The 14,408-nt window shown below is 35.9% G+C and overlaps 1 long non-coding RNA gene across 1 annotated transcript; it reads right to left on the bottom strand.

The window, feature by feature from the left end:
- Nucleotides 1-434: 434 nt before the first annotated feature.
- On the bottom strand, nucleotides 435-13,917 carry LOC132623775 (uncharacterized). Its single transcript, XR_009576421.1, has 3 exons — nucleotides 13,725-13,917; nucleotides 13,175-13,255; nucleotides 435-1,004 (listed from the first exon to the last, which is right to left on the bottom strand). It is a non-coding gene; the product is annotated as an uncharacterized LOC132623775 (long non-coding RNA).
- Nucleotides 13,918-14,408: the final 491 nt, after the last annotated feature.

The following is a 14,408-nucleotide window of genomic DNA, read 5'->3' as shown; positions in this document are numbered from 1 at the left end:
TGGAACTCTTTTTGTAGGGTGTATTATTCACATAGTTCTGAAAACCCATTTTTTCTCCTGAAATTAAAAACAGGACTTTGAAAAAAGACTGAAACTTAACTAGAAAGAAGCGTTTTTCTCAATTTTTACAAAAATCTGATTTAGTCTAATTTGAGGAAAAGATGATAGCAACCCTTTATTTCTTGTAAACGCTAGGAGTGATCCCTTTATTTCCCTTACTACCCTAGCCATTTTTATTTCTTTTTGGAAAATGTTTACACTAATTCGGGTTTTAAAATCGCGTTGGGGCCTAAGGTCTAACTAAACGGCATATGCACCGTTCACCTAAGATGCCTAATTCAAAATGTAAAGGATTCCAATAATAATGTGAGTTTATACAAATATAACATTTCACATTAGATAAAAATGACATACTGAAATTAAAGGAGGAAAAGGAGTTAAGTTAGGGGTGTACCAAACCCCTTAAAGCCATTTTTACCCATGGTTGGGCCTTCGTGCCATTGTCATTCATGGTTGGGCCTTCGTAATATTAGCTTCCCTTTTTACACTTAACAATTTGAAATAATATTTCTGTTGGGGCTTTGGCCTAACAGTCTGGTTGGACTATGGCACAAGTGGCCGTGAAGTAGGAGGGAAAAAGAAAAGGAATTGGATTAGTATAGGTTTAGTGGATCTAGTATTATCAGAATTATGCTTACATATATGCGTATACATATACATCCCCATTTTTTAATCTATGTTTGATGGACCTAATTCTATCATGACCATATATATATATATATATATATATATATACACATCCATATACTTCCCCACTTGATCACAAGTGCACAAACCAAGGACATTAGTTATATACCATTGCTTCACTTGAAAACCTCAAACCACAATATACCAATGGGAAAGGTTGTCACCACCCTTGTTCCCGACACTGCACAAGTTCCAAGGGGTTTCATGAACCCTCGGCATGGCTGGATATCTGTTACACTCCATAATAATCTGTGCTACTGTATTAAAACAAGAAATAATGAGTTAAGAAGGTTCAAGGAAAGTTAATCGAGTTAGTAAGAATATCGTTATATGTACATGGTTTCCTTAAGTATCCCAAGGCGACACGGTTAACTAAAGGGTGTGGAATCGCGCTATGAGTATGTATATGAGGTAATGCGAGTGACCTTTTAAAGTAATTGAGATTATTAGTAATGATATAGAGGATGGACAAAAGATATGAATATACTTTTGCGATTGGAGTTTCGTCAAAGCTTTGTGAGTTCTCTAGTTATGCTTAAGGTTATTGTGATTCTCTGGACCCTTCGAGATGTGTATATAGATTTTTATTGATGTATATAAGTGTGTATATGTATGCATAATAGGTTACATAAGGTTGGAAGAGGATTAGAAGTTAAACAAAATGAATCGGAACAACTTCAGTAAAATTTCGGATCCGATTTTAGTCTATATTGTAGGAGGCATATCTCCTTGTATATGAGGAGTTTTAAGGTATTTCAAAAGCCTAAAATGAAGTTCATCGAGTCTAGTTTGTAATTAAACAAACCTCTCGTCAAAATTATATCGGGATAAGGAGATATGGACGATGCAAGTTGGGCTGAGCGGGGATTAAGACTTAAATGTTCACAATTTTTCACTAGTGGCTGTGTGGGCCCCACAAACACATGGCAAAAATCAGATTTTTGCCCATGCTCAGTTGGGGGAACGTGCAAGACCCCTTGGGCAGAAAAAATATCCAACTTTGTTGACCAAAAGTTGCATGCCAACTCATTTTTCCCAATGCCACAAATTGAACAAGAGAGAGAAGCTCTCATCTTCTCCAACTAGAGAAAGAGAGCCACGGCCATGGAAGCTCCACCACCAAAAAAAAAAAATCAGTTTTCTTCCTCAAATCAACTCCTCATCTAGTATACAAGAACGTGTAGTAGTTGTTGGAAAGAAACAAGGAGGTGTAGCACCTCAATAGGGTTGAAGATTCGGCCAAAGTGAAGAACAAGTTATAAGGTAAGGATGATTATTGTTCTTGTGTTGCATGACGATTTGAATGTATAATTCATACATGTTGTTATTGGATTGTTGTTGTGGTTGAAGTAAGGGGTTGAGCCATGAGCTTGGGGAAGCCATGGTTGGTTTCATTTTGTATGTATTGTTGGTGAATTGAATGGGTGTCAACATATGTAAATGAACAAAGATTGTAGAAGTTGGTTTATGATGTTGTATGTTGGTATTGGACTGTTTTGTGAGGGAGTTAGTGAACTGTTTTTACTTGATATTTTGATTGTTATTATCATGAATTTCATGATGTAAATGAAGGTGTTTAATGGTAGGAGTTGAAACTAAAATCGTTTGTGAGTTGTTGTATGGATTATAGAAATGACGATGTAGTTTAGTTGTGTATGAATTGATGTTGTATTTGTCGTGTGGATAGCTGGTCATAACCTACTGAAAATATATGAAAAGAAGGCATGAAATAATGTGTAAGAATCATAGGTGGTTTGCTTAGTATGTTCGTAAATGTTTGCAAGAATTCCGAACATTGTTTAGGGACTGTTTTGGACATGTTGTGGTAATGGACTGTTTTCTAAAAAGTTTAAATGAGCCATGTGTTGTAGGCTTTAATGGAATCATGTTTAATATCCTTGTACATGTATTGGAAATGGATTGAATGTGTTGTGGTTTGGATGAATGGATGAAAATCATGAAGTTGTTATAGTTGTATTGAAGCCGTGTAAAGGGGTTGTTTTAGGGGAAATTATGGAATGTTTTGTGCCAAGTTTTGATTGTTGTTGTTATGAACATTGTGGTATATTGTATGTATGTTGAATATGTGAATTTAGGTGTTAAAGAAACAAATCAAATTGAAGTACGCAAGCAGTCCAAAACAGTGGACTGTTTTAAGGTTAGAAGCAAATTAGTGAATGTTGAATATTGATTGTTGCTATGAACGTGTAGTGAAAGTGAAGCTTAATGATTCAAGTTGAAATTGAAATGGTTTGTGGGCTGTTATAAGAATAAATATGATGCTGAAACAGTTCCGCTAATCGCATAAGTAATGTTGTAAACGTGTTGTTGTCGTTGTAATTGAAGTTGGAAAATTGCGAAATAGAAATTGTAGCGTTGTGTGTGCTGTTTGGCCGTGAGTATGGGGCAGTTTTGAATGATGTATGGACTGTCCAAAGTCCCTTAAATCATGTTTATACAAGTTTGGATTGATACATGAAAGAATGACTAGCAATATTAGCTTGTAGCACTAGTTGGTTTGAATACGAACGAAACGTCGTCTAAATGTTAGAAAGGGATTGTGAGTGTCAAAATACGTATCGAATTCCGTCGTAAACTAATCATAGCTTGTGATATCTTGATATAGGATAAGTACCATTGGGCAGCAAGTACAAGTTATTATACGACTAAACGCTAAAGGTATGTAAGGCCTATTCCTTTCTTTTCTTGGCATGTCCTAGACGTAAGTATGAAATGATATGAACCTTGGGGTAAATTCTACTCTCTAGTTCCAAACATGATTTCTGATCCTTTTCATTCTGTAATGTTATTGTCATGAGTTTATTATATGATTGACTAATGAATGATGCATAGAAGTTCCTACTCTTGAATATTTGCACAACTAGAGACATACTTGATCTCAAAGTTACACCATGATTAAAGTACGCATGTACATAAAATCTGAGATGTTCCTTGCTATAGTTAGTAATGAGATTTCAAAAAAAAAAAAAAGAGAACCGAAGATGAATTGCATATGTGTGGTATCGCCGCTGGATTCTTGGTCGCGGTATTTGTATGTGTGATGTTGCCGCTGGATACTTGACCGCGGTATGTGTGATATTTACCGCTGGATACTTGGCCGCGGTAGGTGTATATGTGTGATATTGACCGCTGGATACTTGGCCGCGGTAGGTGTATAGGTGTATATGTGTATATGTGTATATGTTTATGTTTATGAGGCTATGATTTTAATACCGAGTCCTTTATTAAAGGGTCGGGACACGTTATATATATGTATGATTATAATATGATTTTACTTACCGAGTCCCTTACAAAAGGGGCGGGACACGATATATATGTACTTACATATGATATGACTACCTTGTTATGATTACTAAAACTTATGATGAATTATGTGACAAGTCTTGGGATTTTTGGTCTTTGTACTGAATCTTATGCTACTCACTTCAGATATGTTTCTATTTACTATATTTCATGCTTTACATACTCAGTACATACTCCGTACTGACCCCCTTTCTTCGGGGGGGCTGCGTTCATGCCCGCAGGTACAGACGCTCGTTTTGGAGATCCGTCAGCTTAGGGTACCTATTCAGCTATTTTGGACTGCTCCTTTGTTCCGGAGCTAGCTTGTGGTATAACTCCTTTGTGTTGTATTCATATGTGTTTAATTGGGTACGGCGGGGCCCTGTCCCGCCATATGATACAGTCATTACTCTTAGAGGTCTGTGGACATCTTTGTGGGTCTGTATGTAGTTGTTGATGCATTGTATGTCTATGACTTATGTTTGGGGCGTACCCATTCGTAATGGCAGCCTTGTCGGCTTGCATATATATGTATGTTTGGTATGTTGCATATCGTGGCAGCCTTGTCGGCTTGCGTAGAAAGATATATGTTGTTGTTTAAAAATTGTAACTCCTCAGGAGACAGGTGCCTACGACATACAAAAAAAAAATTGTCAGCTTTAAAACAACACCATACCGTTTTATACAAATAAGTTCATGACATACTAGTTATAAATGATTACAGTTAACCGGCAATATGAGTGTCCAATTCGGGCACTAGTCACGGCCTACGGGGTTGGGTCGTGACAGAAGTGGTATCAGAGCAGTTCGTCCTAGGAGTGTCTACAGACCGTGTCTAGTAGAGTCTTGTTTATCGATGTGTTGTGCACCACATCTATAAACAGGATGCTACAGGGCATTTAGGATGTTACCTTTCTTTCATATCTAAGATCGTGCGATAGAGCCCAGTCATAGAAAATGAAATTCTGTATACTAACATTTGATTTCAGTTGAAGAACGACATCGACAGAAGAAAGTGATTGATGATATTGGAAGTTTCAAAGTACGCAGGTAAGCAAAGGTACGAAAGGTATATGTCGAGTAAGGAATGGAAGTGCGATTGAAATGTAAAGTTGAGAATTGAAAGAGAAAGTATAACAGGTGCAGTTTGGATTAGACATACGAGGTAAGTCCATCATTTTCATACTGTTGTTAATATTGGGAGCCCTGTGTGGCTATGATATGATATGATGTGTATATATATATATGTTGGCCCTGTGAGGCATTGTTGGTATTTCCTGCGTACAGGTTCTGGGATAGTAAGAAATACAGAGTGAACTCTGCAAAAATTTTCCTACAAATATAAAAGGAATGAGATATTAGTAATTAATATGTTTTGAAAGTCGTGTCAACGGTAATGATAAGAGTGGACTAAGTGGTGAGTGTAGTTGACTGCGAGAAATAAGTCGACTGCCGAATCGATGGTAATAGTAATTAGGAAGTCGATATCGATACGGTAAAAGAAGAATTTGGAAAGGGTTTATGATATTAAGAGATGATTTAGAAAAGGCTGGATAATCTTGATAAAGTGTTATTAGTAAGGTACCGACTGAATTGATAAGCAAGGATAAATTATGACGAGTTTATAGTAAAAGAAGTAGTAGTATGATTAATATGAGAGTACAAAGGAAAATGAATTGTGACGCATGCGAATGTATTGGTAAGACAGGCTGTGAGGTAGTGAAGGATAAGATTTACTAGGAAGGGTAAAAGGTTAAGTATGCTCATACAACACTAATGTAACATTCGAGGACGAATGTTCCTAAGGGGGGAAGAATGTTACACTCCATAATAATTTGTGCTACTGTATTAAAACAAGAAAGAATGAGTTAAGAAGGTTCAAGGAAAGTTAATCGAGTTAGTAAGAATATCGTTATATGTACATGGTTTCCTTAAGTATCCCAAGGCGACACGGTTAACTAAAGGGTGTGGAATCGCGCTATGAGTATGTATATGAGGTAATGCGAGTGACCTTTTAAAGTAATTGAGATTATTAGTAATGATATAGAGGATGGACAAAAGATATGAATATACTTTTGCGATTGGAGTTTCGTCAAAGCTTTGTGAGTTCTCTAGTTATGCTTAAGGTTATTGTGATTCTCTGGACCCTTCGAGATGTGTATATAGATTTTTATTGATGTATATAAGTGTGTATATGTATGCATAATAGGTTACATAAGGTTGGAAGAGGATTAGAAGTTAAACAAAATGAATCGAAACAACTTCAGTAAAATTTCGGATCCGATTTTAGTCTATATTGTAGGAGGCATATCTCCTTGTATATGAGGAGTTTTAAGGTATTTCAAAAGCCTAAAATGAAGTTCATCGAGTCTAGTTTGTAATTAAACAAACCTCTTGTCAAAATTATATCGGGATAAGGATATATGGACGATGCAAGTTGGGCTGAGCGGGGATTAAGACTTAAATGTTCACAATTTTTCACTAGTGGCCGTGTGGGCCCCACAAACACATGGAAAAAATCAGATTTTTGCCCATGCTCAGTTGGGGGAACGTGCAAGACCCCTTGGGCAGAAAAAATATCCAACTTTGTTGACCAAAAGTTGCATGCCAACTCATTTTTCCCAATGCCACAAATTGAACAAGAGAGAGAAGCTCTCATCTTCTCCAACTAGAGAAAGAGAGCCACGGCCATGGAAGCTCCACCACCAAAAACAAAAATCAGTTTTCTTCCTCAAATCAACTCCTCATCTCGTGTACAAGAACGTGTAGTAGTTGTTGGAAAGAAACAAGGAGGTGTAGCACCTCAATAGGGTTGAAGATTCGGCCAAAGTGAAGAACAACTTATAAGGTAAGGATGATTATTGTTCTTGTGTTGCATGACGATTTGAATGTATAATTCATGCATGTTGTTATTGGATTGTTGTTGTGGTTGAAGTAAGGGGTTGAGCCGTGAGCTTGGGGAAGCCATGGTTGGTTTCATTTTGTATGTATTGTTGGTGAATTGAATGGGTGTCAACATATGTAAATGAACAAAGATTGTAGAAGTTGGTTTATGATGTTGTATGTTGGTATTGGACTATTTTGTAAGGGAGTTAGTGAACTGTTTTTACATGATATTTTGATTGTTATTATCATGAATTTCATGATGTAAATGAAGGTGTTTAATGGTTGGAGTTGAAACTAAAATCGTTTGTGAGTTGTTGTATGGATTATAGAAATGACGATGTAGTTTAGTTGTGTATGAATTGATGTTGTATTTGTCGTGTGGATAGCTGGTCATAACCGACTGAAAATATATGAAAAGAAGACATGCAATAATGTGTAAGAATCATAGGTGGTTTGCTTAGTATGTTCGTAAATGTTTGCAAGAATTCCGAACATTGTTTAGGGACTGTTTTGGACATGTTATTGGACTGTTTTGGACATGTTGTGGTAATGGACTGTTTTCTAAAAAGTTTAAATGAGCCATGTGTTGTAGGCTTTAATGGAATCATGTTTAATCTCCTTGTACATGTATTGGAAATGGATTGAATGTGTTGTGGTTTGGATGAATGGATGAAAATCATGAAGTTGTTATAGTTGTGTTGAAGCCGTGTAAAGGGGCTGTTTTAGGGGAAATTATGGACTGTTTTGTGCCAGGTTTTGATTGTTGTTGTTATGAACATTGTGGTATATTGTATGTATGTTGAATATGTGAATTTAGGTGTTAAAGAAACAAATCAAATTGAAGTACGCAAGCAGTCCAAAATAGTGGACTGTTTTAAGGTTAGAAGCAAATTAGTGAATGTTGAATATTGATTGTTGCTATGAACGTGTAGTGAAAGTGAAGCTTAATGATTCAAGTTGAAATTGAAATGGTTTGTGGGCTGTTATAAGAATAAATATGATGCTGAAACAGTTCCGCTAATCGCATAAGTAATGTTGTAAACGTGTTGTTGTCGTTGTAATTGAAGTTGGAAAATTGCGAAATAGAAATTGTAGCGTTGTGTGTGCTGTTTGGCCGTGAGTATGGGACAGTTTTGAATGATGTATGGACTGTCCAAAGTCCCTTAAATCATGTTTATACAAGTTTGGATTGATACATGAAAGAATGACTAGCAATATTAGCTTGTAGCACTAGTTGGTTTGAATGCGAACGAAATGTCGTCTAAATGTTAGAAAGGGATTGTGAGTGTCAAAATACGTATCGAATTCCCTCGTAAACTAATCATAGCTTGTGATATCTTGATATAGGATAAGTACCATTGGGCAGTAAGTACAAGTTATTATACGACTAAACGCTAAAGGTATGTAAGGCCTATTCCTTTCTTTTCTTGGCATGTCCTAGACGTAAGTATGAAATGATATGAACCTTGGGGTAAATTCTACTCTCTAGTTCCAAACATGATTTGTGATCCTTTTCATTCTGTAATGTTATTGTCATGAGTTTATTATATGATTGACTAATGAATGATGCATAGAAGTTCCTACTCTTGAATATTTGCACAACTAGAGACATACTTGATCTCAAAGTTACATCATGATTAAAGTACGCATGTACATAAAATCTGAGATGTTCCTTGCTATAGTTAGTAATGAGATTTCAAAAAAAAAAAAAAAAAAACCGAAGATGAATTGCATATGTGTGGTATCGCCGCTGGATTCTTGGCCGCGGTATTTGTATGTGTGATGTTGCCGCTGGATACTTGACCGCGGTATGTGTGATATTTACCGCTGGATACTTGGCCGCGGTAGGTGTATATGTGTATATGTGTGATATTGACCGCTGGATACTTGGCCGCGGTAGGTGTATAGGTGTATATGTGTATATGTGTATATGTTTATGTTTATGAGGCTATGATTTTAATACCGAGTCCCTTATTAAAGGGCCGGGACACGTTATATATATGTATGATTATAATATGATTTTACTTACCGAGTCCCTTACAAAAGGGGCGGGACACGATATATATGTACTTACATATGATATGACTACCTTGTTATGATTACTAAAACTTATGATGAATTATGTGACAAGTAAGTCTTGGGATTTTTGGTCTTTGTACTGAATCTTATGCTACTCACTTCAGATATGTTTCTATTTACTATATTTCATGCTTTACATACTCAGTACATACTCCGTACTGACCCCCTTTCTTCGGGGGGCTGCGTTCATGCCCGCAGGTACAGACGCTCGTTTTGGAGATCCGTCAGCTTAGGGTACCTATTCAGCTATTTTGGACTGCTCCTTTGTTCCGGAGCTAGCTTGTGGTATAACTCCCTTGTGTTGTATTCATATGTATTTAATTGGGTACGGCGGGGCCCTATCCCGCCATATGATACAGTCATTACTCTTAGAGGTTTGTGGACATCTTTGTGGGTCTGTATGTAGTTGTTGATGCGTTGTATGACTATGACTTATGTTTGGGGCGTACCCATTCGTAATGGCAGCCTTTTCGGCTTGCGTAGAAAGATATATGTTGTTGTTTAAAAATTGTAACTCCTCAGGAGACAGGTGCCTACGACATACAAAAAAAAAATTGACAGCTTTAAAACAACACCATACCTTTTTATACAAATAAGTTCATGACATACTAGTTATAAATGATTACAGTTAACCGGCAATATGAGTGTCCAATTCGGGCACTAGTCACGGCCTACGGGGTTGGGTCGTGACAATATCGGGGAGTGGCTAGATCTATCACCCCAAAACCTCCTTAAACTCTTTAACAAAACCAGTGTTACATCAGTACATAACCATAGTCTCGAAGCTGTGCACAAGTATTAGCTTATGGGAAATATTGTGAATACAAAGTAACTTTTAAATAAGTTCAAGATCATGACAAGAATGGGGGCAGACACTGTAATACCATGGGACACATAGAATATGTATATCAATTCCAAGATACTTAATCAAACAGGTGTCATAACCAGGTCCTACTCTTGTATTTACATATACATACTGCCCATAACTAGCCTATTTTCTTATAGGTACGCACACAGTATATCCATGCTATACACATGGTATGTATATACCATGTGTATACTCCTTTCTTTTATAAATCTGTGCAGGGTGTATGTCTAACCACACTCTTATATGTCCAATTACTATAGACAAGGCAAAGCTAATCAAAGTCCAAACTTTAATTTTAATGCACATCAAATAAATAATTCATTAATTTCATATATTTATAGCAGGGGATCAGAATTTGTTTAAGGTAGTCACAAAAGCAAAATAGGAGAGTATAAGCAAAAGGGAAGATCCTGTAACTTGTAATTACACAAAAAAAAAGAGTTGGAGCATCATGAGGCCTAGACCAAACAACACCAAGTGAATTGAGACTATATAGTTTCCCATTCTCAGGAAAGAACACATATTTTTATTTTATTTTAATATAGCAGTAGCAGTATCATGTTACAACAAAGCTTTATACAAGTTACCACTTCAGATAGACAGGTGACAGAGTCAACTACATTTGTGCCAATGAACCCCCAAAAGATGGCATAAAGTTCAAAACCCAATCTTTACATATTCAGACTCCTTTAAATTCCTAGCATGGACATTTTATTGCCAATAATCTTAAACTAGTTTATTGCTTTTAGAAACAAAACTAAAGACCAACTCCTTGAAATGATCACATTCATTACTCTTAACCTCCTAAGTGCATTTTAGGCCTTTGAACATACTAAGGTTTCCTAACCCTTCTTACCTTCAGGCCTTTCTTTCTTTTTCTTTTTTTAAATGATAGGATTTAAGGAAGTCCTGTCCCTTTAAGACAAGAATATTCCCCATGGTATATAGACTAGTCATGAAACCCCTCATTTGGGAGGTAGACACTATGAGTCAAGCTAAGCTTGGCTCTTCTTTGCCCTCTTGAGGTGTCTTGAAAAGACCATTCTAAATCAAGTGGCCCATACTGCCTTGAAGAAAACTTACCATGTCCCCCATAATCAATATCAGACCAAATCCCATTTAACTCCACTCATTTTAGAGCACAGATAGAATACATGAGTTATTTCTTCCCCTTAATTCTATATATAACAAGGTTTTTAAGTCACCAATGACACAGAACCAATTATTACTAGGCAAATCACAATTTTTATTCATTTAGTCTAAGTTATAATATAATATTCAGTAAAGTCTAGGTGTCACAATTTAGTTCAAGAAATTGAGGCTTTTACCAACCTAAGATTAATTAAGCGTTCATTTCTAAGTTCAGACCAAGATAAGTGCCCTTAAATGACCAAGTCCACCTAATCACCACACCAGCTTTAAACACATTCCTCAGGAAGTAAACAAGTCAAACCTTAAGGAAAGAAAAGGGAAAACATAAGGTGAAACAACTAAGTGAGAAACTCATCTATTTGGGACTTAATTAATAGCAATTTTGACCTCTTTAATCGTGACAAGGACATGACAGACGCCTACCCTTTGTTTCAAACTTAGTTTTAGACAACATGAAATTCAAAAATCCCCAAGGCATGATAAAGATATAACAGATAAATGTCCCTCTATTCTAACTTAGTTTTAGGCAACAAGAAATCACAAGAATTTTCCCCCAAGGCTTGGCAAACCACCTTTGAACAATTACCAACTCTCACTGAACTAGGGAGTCAAGGAAGCCTTAGGGTCATGAAAGAAGGATAGGATAGGGTGAGGTCATCACTTCCCCATCCCTTTCCTACACCTTACTTTCAGTAAAAATGGATCAAAGGCCCCACTGGTCATTACCTCCAGTTCATGCCTAAGCTCACCTTTTGCTCTCCCAAAGCAAACCCACCCCTTTACCTTATTCTCCTACCAAAGGCCAATCACCAAAACTCATGGACAAAAGTGGTTTGCCACTGCCCATCCCCCTTAAAATGAGTCACACCTAGACACCCTAATTAATTACATAAACTAAATAGTTTCTAGTCAACTTTAGTTTCAAAACCATACTATGTGAAGCCTTATTGAATACCTTTAGCCATTAACACTTAAGAAAGTTGAATAATTAAATCACTTAAGATTTTAAAGAATCAGATTGAATACCTAACTCCAGGTTCAAAACAGTTCCATCTCCAATTGATCAATCAGTTTTTAGACAGTTAAAGGTACATCATGCCCCAAATCATCTTTTAAAGCTATCTTAAACATCTTTTGAAAATTTCATACATGAACCAGATAAGAGAGAAGGTCTGATAATATGAATGCACAGTTTGAATTCTATTCAAATGAAACCAAACATGACACTTAATCCTGCTAATGGCATATGAGATTCCACTTCATTTTAGAATAATCTCAATAGTTTTATAGACCTTTATTAACTCCTAATGGGCCCTTTAACACCTTATTATCTTATGAGTGATCTTGAATCTCAACTTCATTTTAGACTTCCTTATCCTGCTCTAGGACATTACTTTCTTTAAAATACAACAATTCAGAGTTACTTGACTACTTAAGCACATTCAAGCAGACCTGAGAAGGCCTCAGACCCACACAAGTGCAAGCAAACCTTAAATCTAAATTCCTTAGCCGATTGTCACATATTTCTTATGGACATGCCAAGTTCCCCTAAGTTCTGTTTTAACCTGATCATGATCCTTCCCATGTTTTATTCTTGTCACAACTCATGTCACTTAATTAACATCAAACAAGTATGCAGGCCCAAACAAGAACAGATTCAAGAGAAACAAAAGTCACATTCTTACAAAAAAAAAAACAATTGCTTCAAATACTTCAAATAGATATCACAACCTTTAGATGTTCTACTACATTCAACGGGATTAATGTTAGCTTAAAAATTCATCAAATTGGTAGCATAACTTATGTGATCATGTCCTCATCAGATATAAGCATTGAACAACAAAATTAAGTAACCTTCAACATCCAAAAGAATAGATGAAGTCTATTCCAGCATATTTAAACAATCATTGCATTATTTAGGCATACACATTCAGTCTACTTCAAAAGACCACTTATTAATGTCAGACATGGCTTTGAAAATAAAGAGGGGCAACCTCCACATCTATATCTTAATCAATACATAAACTCAACTGAACCACAAGCAAAACAGCACCTAACCAACATTAATAAGTTATTATCATTTAGACTAATACTAAACAATACCAAAAATAAGAATAATTAAGTAAGGTAGAATGTTACCTTTTTGTGGTGCAGCCCTGGTCAAAAATGAATTTGAAAGCCTTAAGTGCTTCCAAAACCCACAACTCAGCCACACAGACTCTAACAAAAGAGAAAAAATAAAAAAAATTCAACTCATAAAGACCTCACCCTTAGTGAAGTCTTAAAATTTAATAGAGGCTTAAAAATTTGAAATTTTAGCCTTTATTTGAACTTCTCCAATTGTCTAACTCCAAAAAAACTCTTTTAAAATTTTTGACTTCGAGACTCAAACTTTCTTTCAGAAAAAGCCTCTTTTTACCTTTTTCCCTCTTTTTCTGTAGAACCCCAAACATCATCTAAACTCCAAAAACCATTGATGTGGGACTAATATATTTCCAGAAAAATAAACTTTAAGACCAGATCTACGCCTCACATGGCCTCTCAAGCATATGCACGTCAGATATGAACCTTACTCAGTTCGATCCAACCTTTTCAAACCCAACCAATGAAATCTAAGCAAGGTATAATAACAATACGTGTAAATCTCAACATAATAAAGTAAAATAAAGAAAGAAATTTGATTCATTACCATACACGTGATTTTAAATCACGAGATCTAGTGCAACATTAAATGCTTTCATGATAATGGACACAATAAAGCTGCATGCGACTGCTATGTTCTGTGAATTTACCATTTTTGGCATAGAGAGAGGAAGGGAATGAGAGGTAGCGCTTAGGGTTTTATTTAGAAAGTGGAAGAGAGAGAAAGGGGAGGGGGATCTTTTTTTTTCTTTTTCTGAAAATGGCAAATAAAATGAAGGGGGGGGGGGGGGGATATTACCCCCTTTGATGTTTTAAACGACTAGGGCTGGGTCTTGGCCTAGTTTGGGCTGTACTCTGTCCATATTTTAAAGAGTAAAAAGGGGCCCTTTAATTGTATACATATATATGTATACGCAAGTTATACATACATACATATATATATATATATATATATATATATGTATACTAGTAGGCGTATAAAGGTAATTAAAATATTAAAATTAGTAATATCTTAATTATAGATAAAATTAGGACATATTTATTTTATTTCATAAAAATAGTTTTAAAATGGGCCAAATTATGTCAATAGGCCCAAAATTGCGAAAATGGCCCATAATCTATTCTGATCCAACTAATCATTTCAATTATGGACAAATTTGGCCTTAATTGACCTTAATTTAGCTGGTCATTTCAATTATGGCCATAGTTGGCCTAATTTGCAGTTTTTAAA

The sequence above is a fragment of the Lycium barbarum genome, chromosome 12, assembly GCF_019175385.1.
Source record: "Lycium barbarum isolate Lr01 chromosome 12, ASM1917538v2, whole genome shotgun sequence".
NCBI classification, from domain to species: Eukaryota; Viridiplantae; Streptophyta; class Magnoliopsida; order Solanales; family Solanaceae; genus Lycium; species Lycium barbarum.
The sequence above is the reverse complement of the archived record's forward strand: the minus strand, read 5'-3'. Positions and strand labels throughout refer to the sequence as shown.